Source organism: Sus scrofa, chromosome 16 (assembly GCF_054392235.1).
Source record: "Sus scrofa isolate SSC_HxYL_T2T_F1_AM1 chromosome 16, Sscrofa_HxYL_maternal_Yorkshire_Landrace_v2.0, whole genome shotgun sequence".
In the NCBI taxonomy this organism is placed as follows: Eukaryota; Metazoa; Chordata; class Mammalia; order Artiodactyla; family Suidae; genus Sus; species Sus scrofa.
The window spans coordinates 36,868,861-36,884,500 of NC_139398.1; the positions used below are offsets into that span (position 1 = coordinate 36,868,861).

Sequence of the window (15,640 nt, forward strand, 5' to 3'; positions counted from 1 at the left end):
TCTTTCTTGGGGAGTAATTTGTTCCAAAAGGGTTTCATAAGTCAGATCAAGGACAGATTAAAGAGAAATAGATCACTGCAATCTCTAGGGGCTATACAACTGACTTTATCAGCTGTAGCTTTCAAGGAAATTAATGAAATATTGATTCTATCTAAAAACAAAGTAAGAAACTTTATCTTACTATTTACAACATAAATGGGATCATTTTTCACAAATTGACCTTTATACCAGCCATTTTTTTCCAGCCACTTTTTCATTAGAAAATATATCAACAGAAGGCAGTGTGTGTGTGTGTGTGTGTGTGTGTGTGTGTGTGTGTGAGAGAGAGAGAGAGAGAGAGAGGGAGAGAGAGAGGGAGAGAGAGAGAGAATATGAATGACTAGTGGAGATTCATATGATAAATATGAAACTATAAATCTACTTTCAAGACAGCAGGCTTGAAACCCTTGAACACTGCTTGGAGTTTCTTGTTGTCCACATAAATCAGATGGCATTTCTAAGACAGTGTACCTACTATTTGACTACATCTTACACAGAGTAGAGATGGGTTTGAAGTTTATAGGAAATGGGTTTCTTTTCCACTTGTAACACAGACAACTTTAGTTCTGATAAGAAAGCAACTGAATTTGATTTCATCTGATAGTCTGAAGATAACATTAAAGAATGGAAAAACTAGATCACAGGAATATTACATCAGTGACTAGCAGAATGTTTAAATTGAAAATAATCTGTGGCAAAAGATGTTGATGCTATTTCTATTTCTACTACTTCAATATCTAGAGAAGTTATTCAGTACAAACACAGTGCCAATGAATGAAAGAGGAAAAATATGTACCCTAAAGGTGCAAATACATTACTGTGTTTTTATTACATTTTCCTCATATTACCAAAAAAAGGTAAAATTCAGCCTCAAACACACCATTACACAATTATATGAAAGGTGAAAAATTTCTCTAAGTGTTCCCTCCAATAACATTTCCAACATAACCACTTTTAGGACTTTAGCAAGACTCCTCCCTGATTTTCCTATGCTTTTTCTAACTCTCTCTTACATTTTTACTTTATATGGTCCCATAGTGTTTCAATACTTTTAAGTAGTTATTTTTAATTAAAAAGGATATAAAATGTATAGAGTACCTCTCAGTATCTATGCAAATAATTATAGGGCAAACAAAAAGTCATTGATTGATAACTTTTATCTGAGAGCTTTTAGAAGGTCATACTTGTGCAGCAGCCTAACTACTCTTTGGTCTACACATTTTAATACTTCTAGCTGGGACATGAAAAGTTGAAAGTCGGTAAAAAACAGAGCTACCCACTTAATTTCTTGGGAAGGGAGTACATGATAAAGGTATTTGGAATTTAGGTTGGGTGTACGAGGGTGTATACTCTACTGCCTGGAAAGAGTTGAGAGCTTATCTATCCAAATTTACTAATTTGCAAAGAGGTTGACTTCTTGAGTAGGGGAAGAGACTGGAAACTATGTTAATGTACTAAATGGTGTACAGACATATCTGATCAACATGAGTAGCTTCACCAGTGCAGATAACAGAAAAGGGCAACAGGGACCTGAATGGAAGGAAGAGTCTAGAATTGTGAGTTTAGCAAAAAGTCCTGTTGGTATAAGGATATAACTGATTTTGAAACGTATTCCAGTTGGGAACTTTGGGGATATTTGTATGACGGGACTGATAACTAAATGTGTGAACACAGAAAAAGCTATAACCTTTGGGGACTCATGCACCGTTGCTGTAGAGTATTCCCTGACTAAGTAAAAGACATGGACCTAATAAATAGGTGGGAAAAAACATTCATCTCACCTCATATAATGCTGATGCCCAGGTAAACCAGGAGGCATTCTCAAAGACAGAGGCAGCAGTGGTGATGGTGACACTCAAGGTCATAGGGACGGGTGACTGCAGGAAACTGCCCCTCTCAGTGGGTGCCTGGGGCCATAAGAACCTGCCAGGCCACCTTCTCATGCGGCAAGTGGAGAAAGTTCCATCATTAACTACCAGGAGAGTTTAAGGCATGTATGCCCTTGCTAAGGACCTTTCCCCAAATGAAGCATCATGCAGGAAGTGTGGTATACAGTAATGGAGCTAGGAGTAGGGTTTCAGCTCCAAGGTAGCACCTTGGCCAAGTCTGCTAGGCTGGGGAAGAGTACCAGTAGCAGAAGGAGGCAAAGGGACAGAACCGATGAGACAAAGCTTGTAAACACCCTTGAGAGTCCTGGAAGACACTTAAAGTGGTGCTCCTCACAAGTAGGTAAGCAGGGATTTGGAACTCAAAGATTTGATTACAAATGAATAGTAATATTAATATTCCCACATTGTATTTGCTTTGTCATGAGTGCTTGGTAGAGGAGATGGTTCCCATTTCACCCAGGGTGAGTCTTTTTTTTTTTTTTTTTATCTTTTTGTCTTTTCTAGGGCTGCTTTCATGGCATATGGAGGTTCCCAGGCTCGGGTTGAATCGGAGCTGTAGCCACCAGCCTACGCCAGAGCCACAGCAACACAGGATCCAAGCCACGTCTGCAACCTACACCACAGCTCACAGCAACGCTGGATCCTTAACCCACTGAGCAAGGCCAGGGATCGAACCCCAAACCCCATAGTTCCTAGTCGGATTCGTTAACCACTGCACGAGGATGGAAACTCCCAAGGTGAGTCTTGAACAAGTTTTTTATAGACAATAAATTAGAAATTTTGTTTCAAGACACTGTGGCTGCTCTTTACACATATCAACAGATTATGAATTGTGGCTTTTAAATTTTTTATATAACTAAAGTTTTTTCTAAAGTCACAAAACAATATTGTCAACATGCGGAGTTTTAAATTAACATTTCCTTAGTTTCTTTCTTTATTAAAATATTTTCAGAATTTGTGTGTGTTAACTTGTTTTAGTTTTTGCCTAGAGCAACAAAGTAATATTTCTTTGGCTTAGAAAAATTTGAAGGTCAAGGAAAGTATAACAAAAAATGTTATCCATAATTCTACCAAAATTCCTTTTAAAAACCACATTGCCAATGATCAGGATGTGTCAAACCAAAAAATTCTTTTATTCCTAGCTCTGCTTTTGATCTAAATAAGAAAGTAATGCCCCCAATTCCTTTTATCTCAGATTTTCTAATGCAGCAGTTAAATTGACTCTTCATAATCTCTTCAAATAAAATGTTATGCTTGCAAGAATTCTTATTACCAGTTCTTGACCTGGTGAGTTGATTGCATGATTTTAGGGTAGTGTGATAATGACCAATGAGATGTCACCAAAATGTATGGAATTTTGTAGCAATAATAAGAGGAGCTAACATATTTTGTACTATGTGTCAGACTGTTCTATGGGTTTTACATGTGTTATCTCATTTAGTCTTTATAAGAATTCTGTACATGGATGCTATTATTATCTCTACCTTATAAGTGAGGAAATGAAGGCAATAACATTCCAGCAAATTGTCTAAGGCTACACCATAACAGTAAGTTCATGGTCCCATAGGCAGACAACTTTAAAGTACTGGAGATTAGTGGATGGGCTGGCATTTACTTATATGCCTCCCATTTGGTATTGATTATTGATATATGATTGGTGAAGTTCTGAATTAAAATAAGGCATATATGAAGGGTTACATTTCAAAATGCCACTTGGCAAACATCACAACAGAATGTAACTGTTTGGAAGAGCCGGTCCTTGGTGCTTTTTCTGTTAAGAAGTTGAATCATTGTGCTTTAATTACAGATCACATTTCCAACTCACGCTGAAGAAGGAAAGGACATACTTTTCCGCCCTTTAAGTGTGAGCATTAGGCAATGTTAAATTGTTTGTAAAATTGGCCAATTTATTCTGGTCAAAGGAAAGAGGTATGGAATTGCATATTATTGTAAATCCATGTTGCCTCATACAGCTCTTCTTCAAAGCATCTAAACTTAACGTCATGGTTTTGGTAAATCTAATAAATTGTGTGAGAGCAGATGGATCAAGTTATTCCAGATGAACACAGTGGACCATTTCCAGTGACTGGAAAGCATTGTTATCCCACCGCATTCTGTTATTCATTGAAGGTACAGAAACATTAAGCAATGAACCTGACAGCTGGGAAGCTTATTCGTGGTATCAGAAATGGCACCTGATGCAATCTGTATTTTGCCAACCTTGTTTGTTTTGGATCATGAAATAGAGAAAGCGAGTGAATGAAGACATAATAGAGAAATTTAATCACACAGAAATCCAATTTAGATAATCTTCACATTGTGTAAAAGGAGACCTTCATTCTTCAAGTAGCACTTGCCTCAAAGATATTACGACTAAAGGCCATTTTTCATCACAACTCATTGAAACTGATGACCATGACGAGGCCCATCTGTTGAAGATGATAAATGACTAAGAACTTTCAGAGCTGTCAGTATCCTACATCCTCATCAGATCTAAATGAAGATTCTTTCCTGAACAAGGAACATTTGGATTTATTTTAACTAATTAAGCACAGACTTAGTAACCTATTCTGTTCTATCCAGAAAATGATTTTCACTCCTTAATTAACGTAACTGTAATGAACCTTACCTTTCTAGCACATTAAAACCCCTTGATTTTTTTTCTACTAAAATAATCCCTTAGTAAATTGCTTTATTGGTCCGTGTCCCTTTGTTTGTCAAGGAAATAAACTCATTGGTCACATTATTAATCACTGCAGTCGTCCTTATTTTTTCACAATGCCCCCTACGTCTTGTATGATCTCTCCCATCATCTGTTGATTATGATAATTTATTGCCATGGGTTGGATTTGAAAATTGATCAATTAAACCATTTGTTACTTGTCAGAATTTTTCTTCTTTTGGAAGGAATAAATGATCAGTCCCTCTGGCTTTTAAAAGCTCCCTCATAGCTCTGAAGAAAGCAAGTTTAATCCAGTATCTGTCAAATATCAAATAATTATTTAGGAAGAAGGAACAAAATAGTAATAAATTCTGGGGTTTTTGTTTTGTTTTGTTTTGTTTTTTGATTGTCGTCGTTTTGTTGTATCAGGGAAATCCTTGAACTCTAAACTCAGTCACTTTGGACAATCACCTTGCAGCAACAAAATATAAGAATCTGGGGTATATGGCATTGTAATCCCTAAGTTCTGGTTTGTCCAGTGACCCTATGCCTGTCATAAGGGAATTTGTTGCCTTATCTGACAGAAAAGGCAGATTGATACTGCTATTAAAAGCAAATGAAAAATAACCCTTTCTCACAAGGACCAGGTGTAGTAAGACAGTCACAACCGATGTGGGGAGTCTCCACTAGCAGAAAATCCTTCTACAAGTTAAACATTACCAAAAGGTACTGAGGGGCACAGGTTAGATGTTGCAAAGCACATTTTTGGTGCATTTGAGAACTGGAAATGAAACAGGTGATAATCTTCAGGAATAATTTTTAGTTTTATTAGTTTTAATGTTATTTTGTCAAGGTAAAAAGATTTTTTTTTTAGAGTGGGCTATCACATTGTCTGCAAAATATCTGGTTGTGACTCTCCCTCCACTACCACTCCCCTCCTCCATCCATTTCACAGAGGAGTCATTCTGGGAACTAACTAGAAGGTTGGATAATTCTGCCAAAAGACTGTCATTTCACTTTGCTTGGGAGAATACACGAGGACAGAGTAGAGGTTCTCCTAGCTTGCATGACTAGATTGGGTGACCTCTTGTTTGCTAAATAAATGTTGGTATATTTGGCTGAAGGTGGTTTAAGAGTTTCTTCTGTTGGCAAGAGGGGCCAATTTTACCTCTCACAGCTGGAGACTTTTTATATGTAACAAGAAGAACTTCATAGCTTCTAAAGACAAAATTGACTTATGCTGGTTTCAACAATAAGATTATCATTGACGGGGCATTTGAATGATATCTTCTCTACATTTTCGTCCCACAATAAGATACTAAGATAAAATATACTGATCTATTAGTAAGGAGATAATTTTCTTCCAGACATTGTTTCTGAAATAGTAGCTGCTTCATAAAGATCTGATCTGAATTTTTAAAAATTACCATCTTCTCTTTTAAAGTAGTTCTAGATGTGCTAGGCCTCTAACCCACAGGCTCATTTTGCCATGTGTGTCAGTCAACAGAGTTTGCAGAAAGAATGGCTAGTGGAGGTTATATAGCAACCAGGTAAGTATAGGTCAGATACTGATTTCTGTGATAGTTCTTTTTTCCTTGCCCTTCCATGCAGCAGAGGGCAGTAGTGAACTGTGCATATTTCCTCTAGAAACAAATAAAGAGTTTAAAAATCATATTGAATAAGGTCATCCTGTATAGTACAGGGAACTATATTCAATATCTTGTGATAAACTGTAATTGAAAAGAATATATATATATATATATATATAAATAAACTGAATCACTTTGCTACATGGTAGAAGGTAATACAACATTGTAAATCAACTATACTTCAATAAAATTTAAAATATAAAAAATAAAACAAAAATTGTGTTGAAAATGACTCCATGCAATAGTATTTTAGGTCCCCTGAACAAACAGTAATTTATCTGAGTTACAATCCAGCATATGGTAGCTAATTTTAGATCTCAGATATATGGTTCAAACAATATAGGATTTGAGTAATAACATTGTACTGTATCTAGTCATTCACAAATCGGATGTAGGCAGAAAATAAACATTTTTTTTTCTTGTCTTTTTAGGGCTGCATCTGTGGCATATGGAAGTTTCCAGGTGAACGCTGGATCCTTAACCCACTGAGCAAGGCCAAGGATCGAACCTGTGTCCTCATGGATGCCAGTCAGGTTTGTTTCTGCTGAGCCACAATGGGAATTCCCAACATTTAAATTTTTTTCTAAGATTTTTTTTTTAAGAAAATGTTATAACATTAATATATTTTAGCTACTTTGAGGCTTACAACATTGTCTTCCTTAAGGTAATTAGAATATTTTTATGAAATTCTATCTCATTTAAAAGTTTTTTAATATTTTAAATTAAAATATTCTTACCAAAGAACTACATCTATGAAGCTTTTTTATTAAGTTACTTTTCAATTTATGCAATTGGCCTGAAACATTAAATTTCAACTTTTTAAGATTTTAAAACTTTATTTTCTGGTATTTTCTACATATTTTTATGTTTATCTTCATTTTTCCTTATTTTGTATCTTAAATGTCATCTGTTGTCTTTCTCTTAAAGAAGATGAAAAATCAGCTCTCTTACACAACCCTCAGAAATTCCCCCACCATTTTTCCCCAAAAACACCTTTTTATATTACTCAGTTTGGGGTCCTGTGCCTTACTCACAGAGGGCAATTGTTAAATACATATCTATGACCACATGATCAAACAGTTGAAAGGGATTTCCAATGAAGAAAAGATAACTCACATTTACTGAGTCCTGACTCAGCCTAGAATTTTCACTTGGTTTTATCACCACCACACAGGAACCTATTTTTGATTATCTTTCTAGACTGCAACATTTAAGCCGGTCTTTTCAAAGCAGAAAAGGACATATGTCCTTGGTAGAGGAAAATTTATCTCAGACCTCAGTTTCACAGCCCACATTTAAATCCCACCTCTTCCACTTACCAGCTGCCAGACCTTCCATTTCACCACTTATGCTTCCCATCTAAAGCTCCCCAGAGCTGGGTGGCAGAGGCAGTGACCGTTTTCCTATCCTACTTATCTTGTTTGCTTACCTTTTACTTGGAGGAAACTACCACTCCTTGGAGGAGACCCAGTATTTAAAGTTTAGTAGTTATATTACATGTAAATGGAAAAATATTCCAATTAAAATACAAAGTTTGTTCAACTGGCTAAAAAAAGAAAATTGAACCAGAAATCATCAAGACTAAAATTACTGCAAAATATTTAAAAGTTTGGAAATATATCAATACACTTAACCCATGAGTCAAAGAATTCACAAAGGAAATCAGAAAACATTTTAAATTGAATGATAATTCAAAATGATCAAAACATATAAAATGCTGCTAAAACTGTATTTAAAGGAATTTTTTCTTTTGTCTTTTGTCTTTTTAGGGCTACATCCATGGCATATGGAGGTTCCCAGGCTAGGGGTCCAATCAGAGCTGAAGCTGCTGGCCTACACCATAGCCACGTGGGATCCAAGCCGCATCTGCAACCCACACCATAGCTCACAGCAACGCAATATCCATAACCCACTGAGCAAGGCCAGGGATCATTGCATCCTCATGGAGGCTAGTCAGGTTTGCTATCTGCTGAGCTACGATGGGAACTACTTAAAGGAAATATTAAAATTTCATATTCTTAAAGCCAACTTTGGTCTACGGATGCAAAGCAGTCTCAATCAAAATTCTAATTGTCTGTGAAAGTTGTCACATTTTCTATGGAAACACAGATGACCTAATATAGCAAGATGATCTTTGAAGAGAAAAACAAATGAAGGCTGTACTGGCTATAAAACTACATTGTAAAGACTTGCTATAAAGCTATAGTAATTAAGACAATGTAAAATTAACACCAAGCACAAACAGTCTAATACACCAGAACAGAGAGCCCAGAAACAGTTCCACACATGATAGATGCTATCATATATGACAAAAGCACAATCGCAGTTGAGTAGGATAAACAGTGCTTGGTCAATTGGAAATTTATATGGAAATAATGTACTTTGAGTCCATACACATTTAATTAATTAACTAATTAATTCATGAAGATGGTTCCTAGGCCTAAATGTAAAAAAGAATACAATAAAATTACCTGAAGAAAATAGGAGAAACTCTTCAAGATGTTGGTGTAAACAAAGATTGCTTAAACAGAGTGCAAATCCTCCAACCTAAAAGAGAAAACATTGAAAAGTGGACTACATTAAAACTAAGAATTTATATTCATTGAAAGACATTTTCACATTAAAACTGTTAGAAGGCCAATCTCAGACTGGATATTTATGACACATATTCTACAGAGGACATATTTGGAATAAAAAGCATATTCAGAATATGACAATTAAAAAAAAAGAATGATAACGTGATTTTTAAAAAGAGCAAAGACTTAAATAGATCCTTCATCAAAGAGTACATCCAAATGGTCACTAGGATAATAAGACAGGCATTTCACAAAAGAAGAGGTCCAAATGGCCAAGCAATCAGGGGATTGCAGATGAAAGGACAATGAGATACACATCTGCCACTTGAGCTGAAAAGATTGTCAGTTCCAGCACGGATTGACAGTGGAGCAGCTGGGGGACATGCAAGTGATAGAGAACTGGCAAAAGCTAAAAGACAGGACCTAGCAGAAGTCCACTGGAAGAGAAAGCCAGCAACTGCCAAGTAAGGCCCTACAGGGTGGAGCCTTCTGCTGTAGCTTGCAGGTGGCTCCCATTGGCCAAACTGTGTTTGAAGTTTGAGGGCTCTGGTTATGAGATACAGTCCTGAAAGGTCAAGCTTCCACAGCACAGGACAGAATGGAGGGAAATGAAGACTGTGTGTGAAAGGGCAAAGATTCAGCACCGTTCATATAATCATTTGTTTATTTGTCTCTATCTATCTACCTACCTATCCATTCATCTATATGTATCTCCTTATCTACCTAATTGCTTTACTTTTGCCTTACCTGTTTGGTGTGTATGTGTTTGAAAGTTGCTGCACGCATAAAATGAAATCAAATGGCACAAGAGATTCAGAATCACAAAAAAGTAACACTTGTGTGCTTACTATATGCTAAGCATGTTGATAGAAACTTTAGGGCTTCACACTCAAGGTACAGTATGGCAAAATTTTGGCAGTGGGAACAGAGCATTAGCTAAAGACAGTAACATAAGCTTCAGTGGAAAAATTTTAATGTTACAAAGGCAAAATGGTTTTACAGCATAATTTATTAAAGTTTTCATAATCAAAACTTATGAGGGAAGAAAGGTAAGAGCAGGTTATATTAGGATGGCTAATTGTCACATTAATTTGATTGTTAGATAGTTATTTAATATAGCGATAATTAACATTACAGGTGGGTTTATAATTTGAATGACAATTATTTGGTTATTTTATTCCACAAAGTCTGCAGAGGGAGTGTTAAAGCAACTACTACATTTTGCAATTTAGAGTTTTTTTAAATTAAGTACATGGTTTTTCCTTGGCATGCAAGACATGTCGCCTTTTTGTAAAAATATGGAATATGTGTCCTCATATTCTAACCATCAAAACCAATGTTACATTTTTGTATATTCTATAGTGGTCCCTTTCAAAATACTTCTAACATACAGACTTTAAAAAAAAACATGATTATATTTTATACATAGTTTAGTGTCTTCCACTTTCACCTATATCATGAACATTTCCCCATATGAACATTATTGCATTATTGCATTTATTGTTCATATCAGTGATAATTTTCAAATAAGGGATTACCAGTCGTAATGAAACTGCATCAAATTCATGTTAATTACTCTAAAAATCTTAATAGATAATAGCAAATTATTTTCCTGGAAAAAGTCACCAATTAACATTCTTTTTTTTTTTTTTTTTGTCTTTGCTATTTCTTGGGCCGCTCCCACGGCATATGGAGGTTCCCAGGCTAGGGGTCCAATCGGAGTTGTAGCCACCAGCCTACTCCAGAGCCACAGCAACGCGGGATCCGAGCTGCATCTGCAACCTACACCACAGCTCACGGCAATGCCGGATTGTTAACCCACTGAGCAAGGGTAGGGACCGAACCCGCAACCTCATGGTTCCTAGTCGCATTCGTTAACCACTGCGCCACGACGGGAACTCCCAATTAACATTCTTGGAGGTATGTAATCTGAGCAAAGGCTCAAAGTTCCTTCACTGTTTTTTTTTTTTTTTTTTTTTTTTTTGACAGCTTGATAGGCAAATCAAGGTATGTCTTTATTTTAAAATGAGTTTTCTTGATTAATTGTGAGATTAAATCTGTTTCCTTGTTTATCGAACTCTTATTTCTTCTGACTTTCACTGAAATCCATTTAACTGAACCTACATCTCTTTTTAGCTAATGCTTATTTTTAAAAAATTATTTATTTTTTAACAAAGAGTAAAGATACAAATATTTATTATATAAATTTCAAATAATTCTACTAGTTTGTCTTTTAAGGTAGTTTATAATTTGTTAACACTAAGGAAATTTTGACTTTTTATGCAATCAAATTTATTACTATGTGTTTTATTTTTGGTATTTCGGGGGTTCGTTTTGTTTTAAAATTTAATATTTAGCCTACTATTTGATATAATCAAAATTTTATTACACGTATTTCATATATATTACATATATATCTAATTTTATTACATATATTCATTTTTTTGAGTTTTTGGCCAACAGAAAATTTTTTTTTTGTCTTTTTAGGGTCACACCGAGGCTAGGGTCCAGCCTATGCCAGAGCCACAGCAACTCAGAATCTGAGCTGCACCTGCAACCTACACCAGAGCTCAGGGCAGTGACGGATCCTTAACCCAATGAGCAAGGCCAGGGATCGAGCACACATCTTCATGGATGCTAGTCTGATTCCTTAACCACTGAGCCATGACAGGAACTCCTGCAAATAGAAAAAAATTTTTAAAAATATTTAGAGGGAGTTCCATTGCAGCGCAGCTAAAATGAACTGAACTGGTATCCATGAGGATGCAGGTTCAATCCCTGACCTCACTCAGTGAGTTGGGGATCCGGCATTGCCTTGAGCTGTGGTGTAGGTCACATACGCCATTTAGATCCTGTGGCTGTGGTGTAGGCTGGCAGCTACAGTTCCAAATCTACTCCTAACCTGGGACCTTCTATATGCCATAGGTGTGGCCCTAAAAAGCAAAAAAAAAAAAATATATATATATATTTATATATATATTTATATTTAGAGGTAATCTGTAAAATCTCCACTATAGTGTTTTTTTTTTACAAAAGTTATACATTTGATTTTTGCTTCATGCCTTACAGCAATTGCTAGAAATTCTAATACAATATTAATAATGCTATTTACATGAATCTTAATTTCATCTTGATTTTACTAGAAATCCTTTTGCTATTTATTATACAATGCTTATTTATTATTCCATCATAGTCTATAATTTGATTTATGTCTCTTTTTGACCCACAATTTAATATGGAATACTTTAATATTTAAAAATTGTGTTTGCATGTGCTTCTACAGTGGTGAATGAGATTTAGAGTTTGTGCTTTTGTTACTTATTTTTAATTGAATTGCATTGTGGCAGAATAATTGCTATCTGTAATTTCTGCATTTTGGAATTTACTGAAGAATCTTTTGTGACCCAGTGTATATTTCTTCCCAATCTCCAATGGATACCTGAAAATGTATATTATAAAATTAAATTTATAGCTATCAACTTAATTTTTTTTTCTTCTTAGGGCTGTACCTGTGACACACAGAAGTTCCCAGGCCAGGGGTTGAATTGGAGGGGCAGCTGCCGGCATAAACCAGCCTACGCCACAGCCACAAGCTACGTGAGACCTGAGCTGTGTCTGCAACCTACACCACAGCTCACAGTAATACCAGATCCTTAACCCACTGAGCAATGCCAGGTATCAAACTTGCATCCTCATGGATTCTAGTCCAGTTGGTAACTTGCTGATCCACAACGTGAACTCCCTCAACTTAATATTTTAAATTTACCTTTTGTCTTCTTGATTGCTCGATGGTTAAGAAAAGTGTATTAAAACTGTGGGAGCATAAATACTCATGGTGGAACATATCAATACGAAGTACGAAGTAGTTCTCTTTTTTTTCTTCTTTCTTTCTTATGCCCACATCTGTGGCATATAGAAATTCCCAGGTTAGGGGTCAAATTGGAGCTGCAGCTACAGACCTATAGCCACAGCCGCAGCAATGCTGGATTTGAGCCATATCTACAACCAACACTGCAACTTGAGGAAACACCAGATTCTTAACCCATTGAGCAAGGCCAAGGATCAAACTCACATCCTCAGGGACACTATGTCAGGTTCTGAACCTATTGAGTCACAACAGGAACTCCTACAAAGCAGTTTTTAATTTAACCCCCTTTACCTTGGATTCCGCATTAATATGAATAGCTCTGCACTGTTTCAGAGCTTCTCATGTATATCTCAGTCCATCTCTTTATTTTGATCTTTCATTGCTATTTTTTGATGCGATTCTTATAAACCAAATGCTTTTGAGTTTTATTATTAATTCAATATGAGATCTGCTTTTAATAGGGGAATTCAACCCATTTACATTCATTTCATAGCAAACCAGCTTTCCAAAATAGAATTCCTCCCTAAGTATTATTCTCCAGTAGTTTCCACCTCAATAAATGGAGCTGACATCAATCCAAATTCCAGATTATCAAAAACATTTTTCCCCTTTTACATACCTTGAAAATTCAATCCATCAGCAAATCCTGTGGGCTATGTCTCCAAAGTAAATTTCAGTTCTACCTTTCCCTGCTTCTCTTGTATAATCTAACATTACTTCTCACTTTGTCTTAGATTTATATCTTTAAAGTTAAATTAGAATATGAAATTCTTATGCTGAAAACCTTTCTATAGATTCTCATTGAATTTCAACTTAAATGCAAACTTGTTACTTTTTCACGTCTTACATCGTTTCACTTCTGTATCCCTCCCAACTTCATGTCAGTCTCCCTCTGTATCTCCTGCACATCCATCCACACTAGCCTTTTACTTCTTTGAAGCAGCCAAGTTCATCCTTACTTTAGGACTTTTGTATGTGCATTTTCTTTGCTCAAAATTGTCTTCAACTGGAGTTCCCGTCGTGGCGCACTGGTTAACGAATCCAACTAGGAACCATGAGGTTGCGGGTTCGATCCCTGGCCTTGCTCAGTGGGTTAAGGATTCAGCATTGCCGTGAGCTGTGGTATAGGATGCAGACGTGGCTTGGATCCCTGTGGTTCTGGCGTAGGCCGGTGGCTACAGCTCCAGTTAGACCCCTAGCCTGGGAACCTCCATATGCCACAGGAGTGGTCCTAGAAAAGGCAAAAAGACAAAAAAAAAAAAAAAAATTGTCTTCTTTTGGTATCTTTTGGTATCTCTACTCCTTTTCATATGCCAAGTCTCAGATCATGTGAACCTGGGCCCACGAGGCTTTCTTCAACTCTTCCATCTAAATAACTATTCCCTACCTCAATCCAGTTATTCCATCACAGGGGCATTCAAATTGGAAAAGACATTACCAAGATATTCCAACACAGACACATTTAGGGGAATGTATCAATTTAATTAACTTTCAGGGTGTAGTTAAATCTCTCAGTTGCCAAGTAAAAGAAAAAAGGAAAGCTTACTGTAGTCTTTAATCAAGAACATAAACCTTCAAGGACACTCCTCATTCCCTGTCTTACAAACATGTCTCTCAAATGATGAAATGTGGCAAAGGCAGGAGGATATTTTGTCTCTGTCAGGCTGATTTGCATATGGACACAGGGTGGAGTAGAGGTGAGAATAATCCATTTAATAAATTCAAATGAACAAAGTCAAAGACTGCATAGCTCTTAAGAAAGGATCTCCTAGTAGAGTGAGGCTAAGAAAGCATGAAAATGAAACACTGAATGCAAAAAAGAAAGAAAGGAAGGAAGGGAGGGAGAAAGAAGGAAGGGAGGGAGGGAGAAAGGAAGGAAGGAAGGTAAAGAAAGAAAGAAAGAAAGAAAGAAAGGAAGGAAGGAAGGAAGGAAGGAAGGAAGGAAGGAAGGAAGGAAAGAAAAAGAAAGAACAAACGAACGAACGAATGAAAGAACAGGTTTAAAATGTGAACCTATCCACAAAGTGGAAAAATGGAAAAGGAGAACAGACTTGTAGTTGCCAAGGGGGGGGGGGGGAGTGGGACGGATTGGGAATTTAGGGTTAGTAGATGCAAACTGTTACATTAACAATGGATAAACAACAAGGTCCTACTGTACAGCAGAGGGAACTATATCCGATCTCCTGGGATAAACCATGACAGAAAAGAACGTAAAAAAAAGAATGTATATGTATGACTGAGTCGCTTTGCTGTAGAGCAGAAATTGGCACAGCACTGTAAATCAACTATACTTTCATTAACAAAAAAGAAAAAAATGTTTAAGCCTCAGAAATTATTTGCAGAAATTTTTAACACCCATCTCTAAAATGCTTTATATTCGTTGAGAAATAATCATGTTTAAAGCGTCAATACAGCATCAGTGATAATGTTAATCCTTATAGTTCATCATTGACCAGATGTTCTTTAACACTATCCAAATTTTCAATATACATTGGACAGATCCATGGGTAAGGCTCATATATAATTTCTTTTAACCTGAGTGTAAGTTAGTTAATAAAGTAAATAAAACTGATTCTATCAAATCACAATTTTGACCTATTTTCCAACTTTAGTAAATGCTACTTTATCTCATAAATTATTTAATATATTCTGTCTCCTAAGAAAAAACATAACAGACTACATGCTGTAATTTTTATGTTTCATTATTACCTAGTGGCATTAAGTCATATAATATTTTATCATGATGTTTAATAAAAAGTATTGGCACAATTACAGATTTTAATGATCAACTTTTGTTTGTTTTTTCCCAAAAGCCAAATAGTAGAATTTTACATTGGACTCACACACATTAAAAGTGTATTATATCTTATATAATGCTCTATCATAAATAAAACTTTTAGTTGCCGATATTTCATTACAAATTAAAAATGAGAAAAGTATAATTACTTTCACTTCTT

The 15,640-nt window shown here is 35.9% G+C and overlaps 1 protein-coding gene across 4 annotated transcripts in view; it reads right to left on the reverse strand.

Moving 5' to 3' along the window:
* Positions 1-15,640, reverse strand: part of DAB2 (DAB adaptor protein 2) — a 942,412-nt gene that overhangs the window by 319,096 nt on the left and 607,676 nt on the right. For all 4 annotated transcript variants that reach the window (XM_085002141.1, XM_085002140.1, XM_085002144.1 and 1 more), the window contains one exon: positions 8,711-8,786. The gene's annotated coding sequence lies outside the window, so the exon portion shown is untranslated. The remainder of the gene's footprint in view (positions 1-8,710; positions 8,787-15,640) is intronic.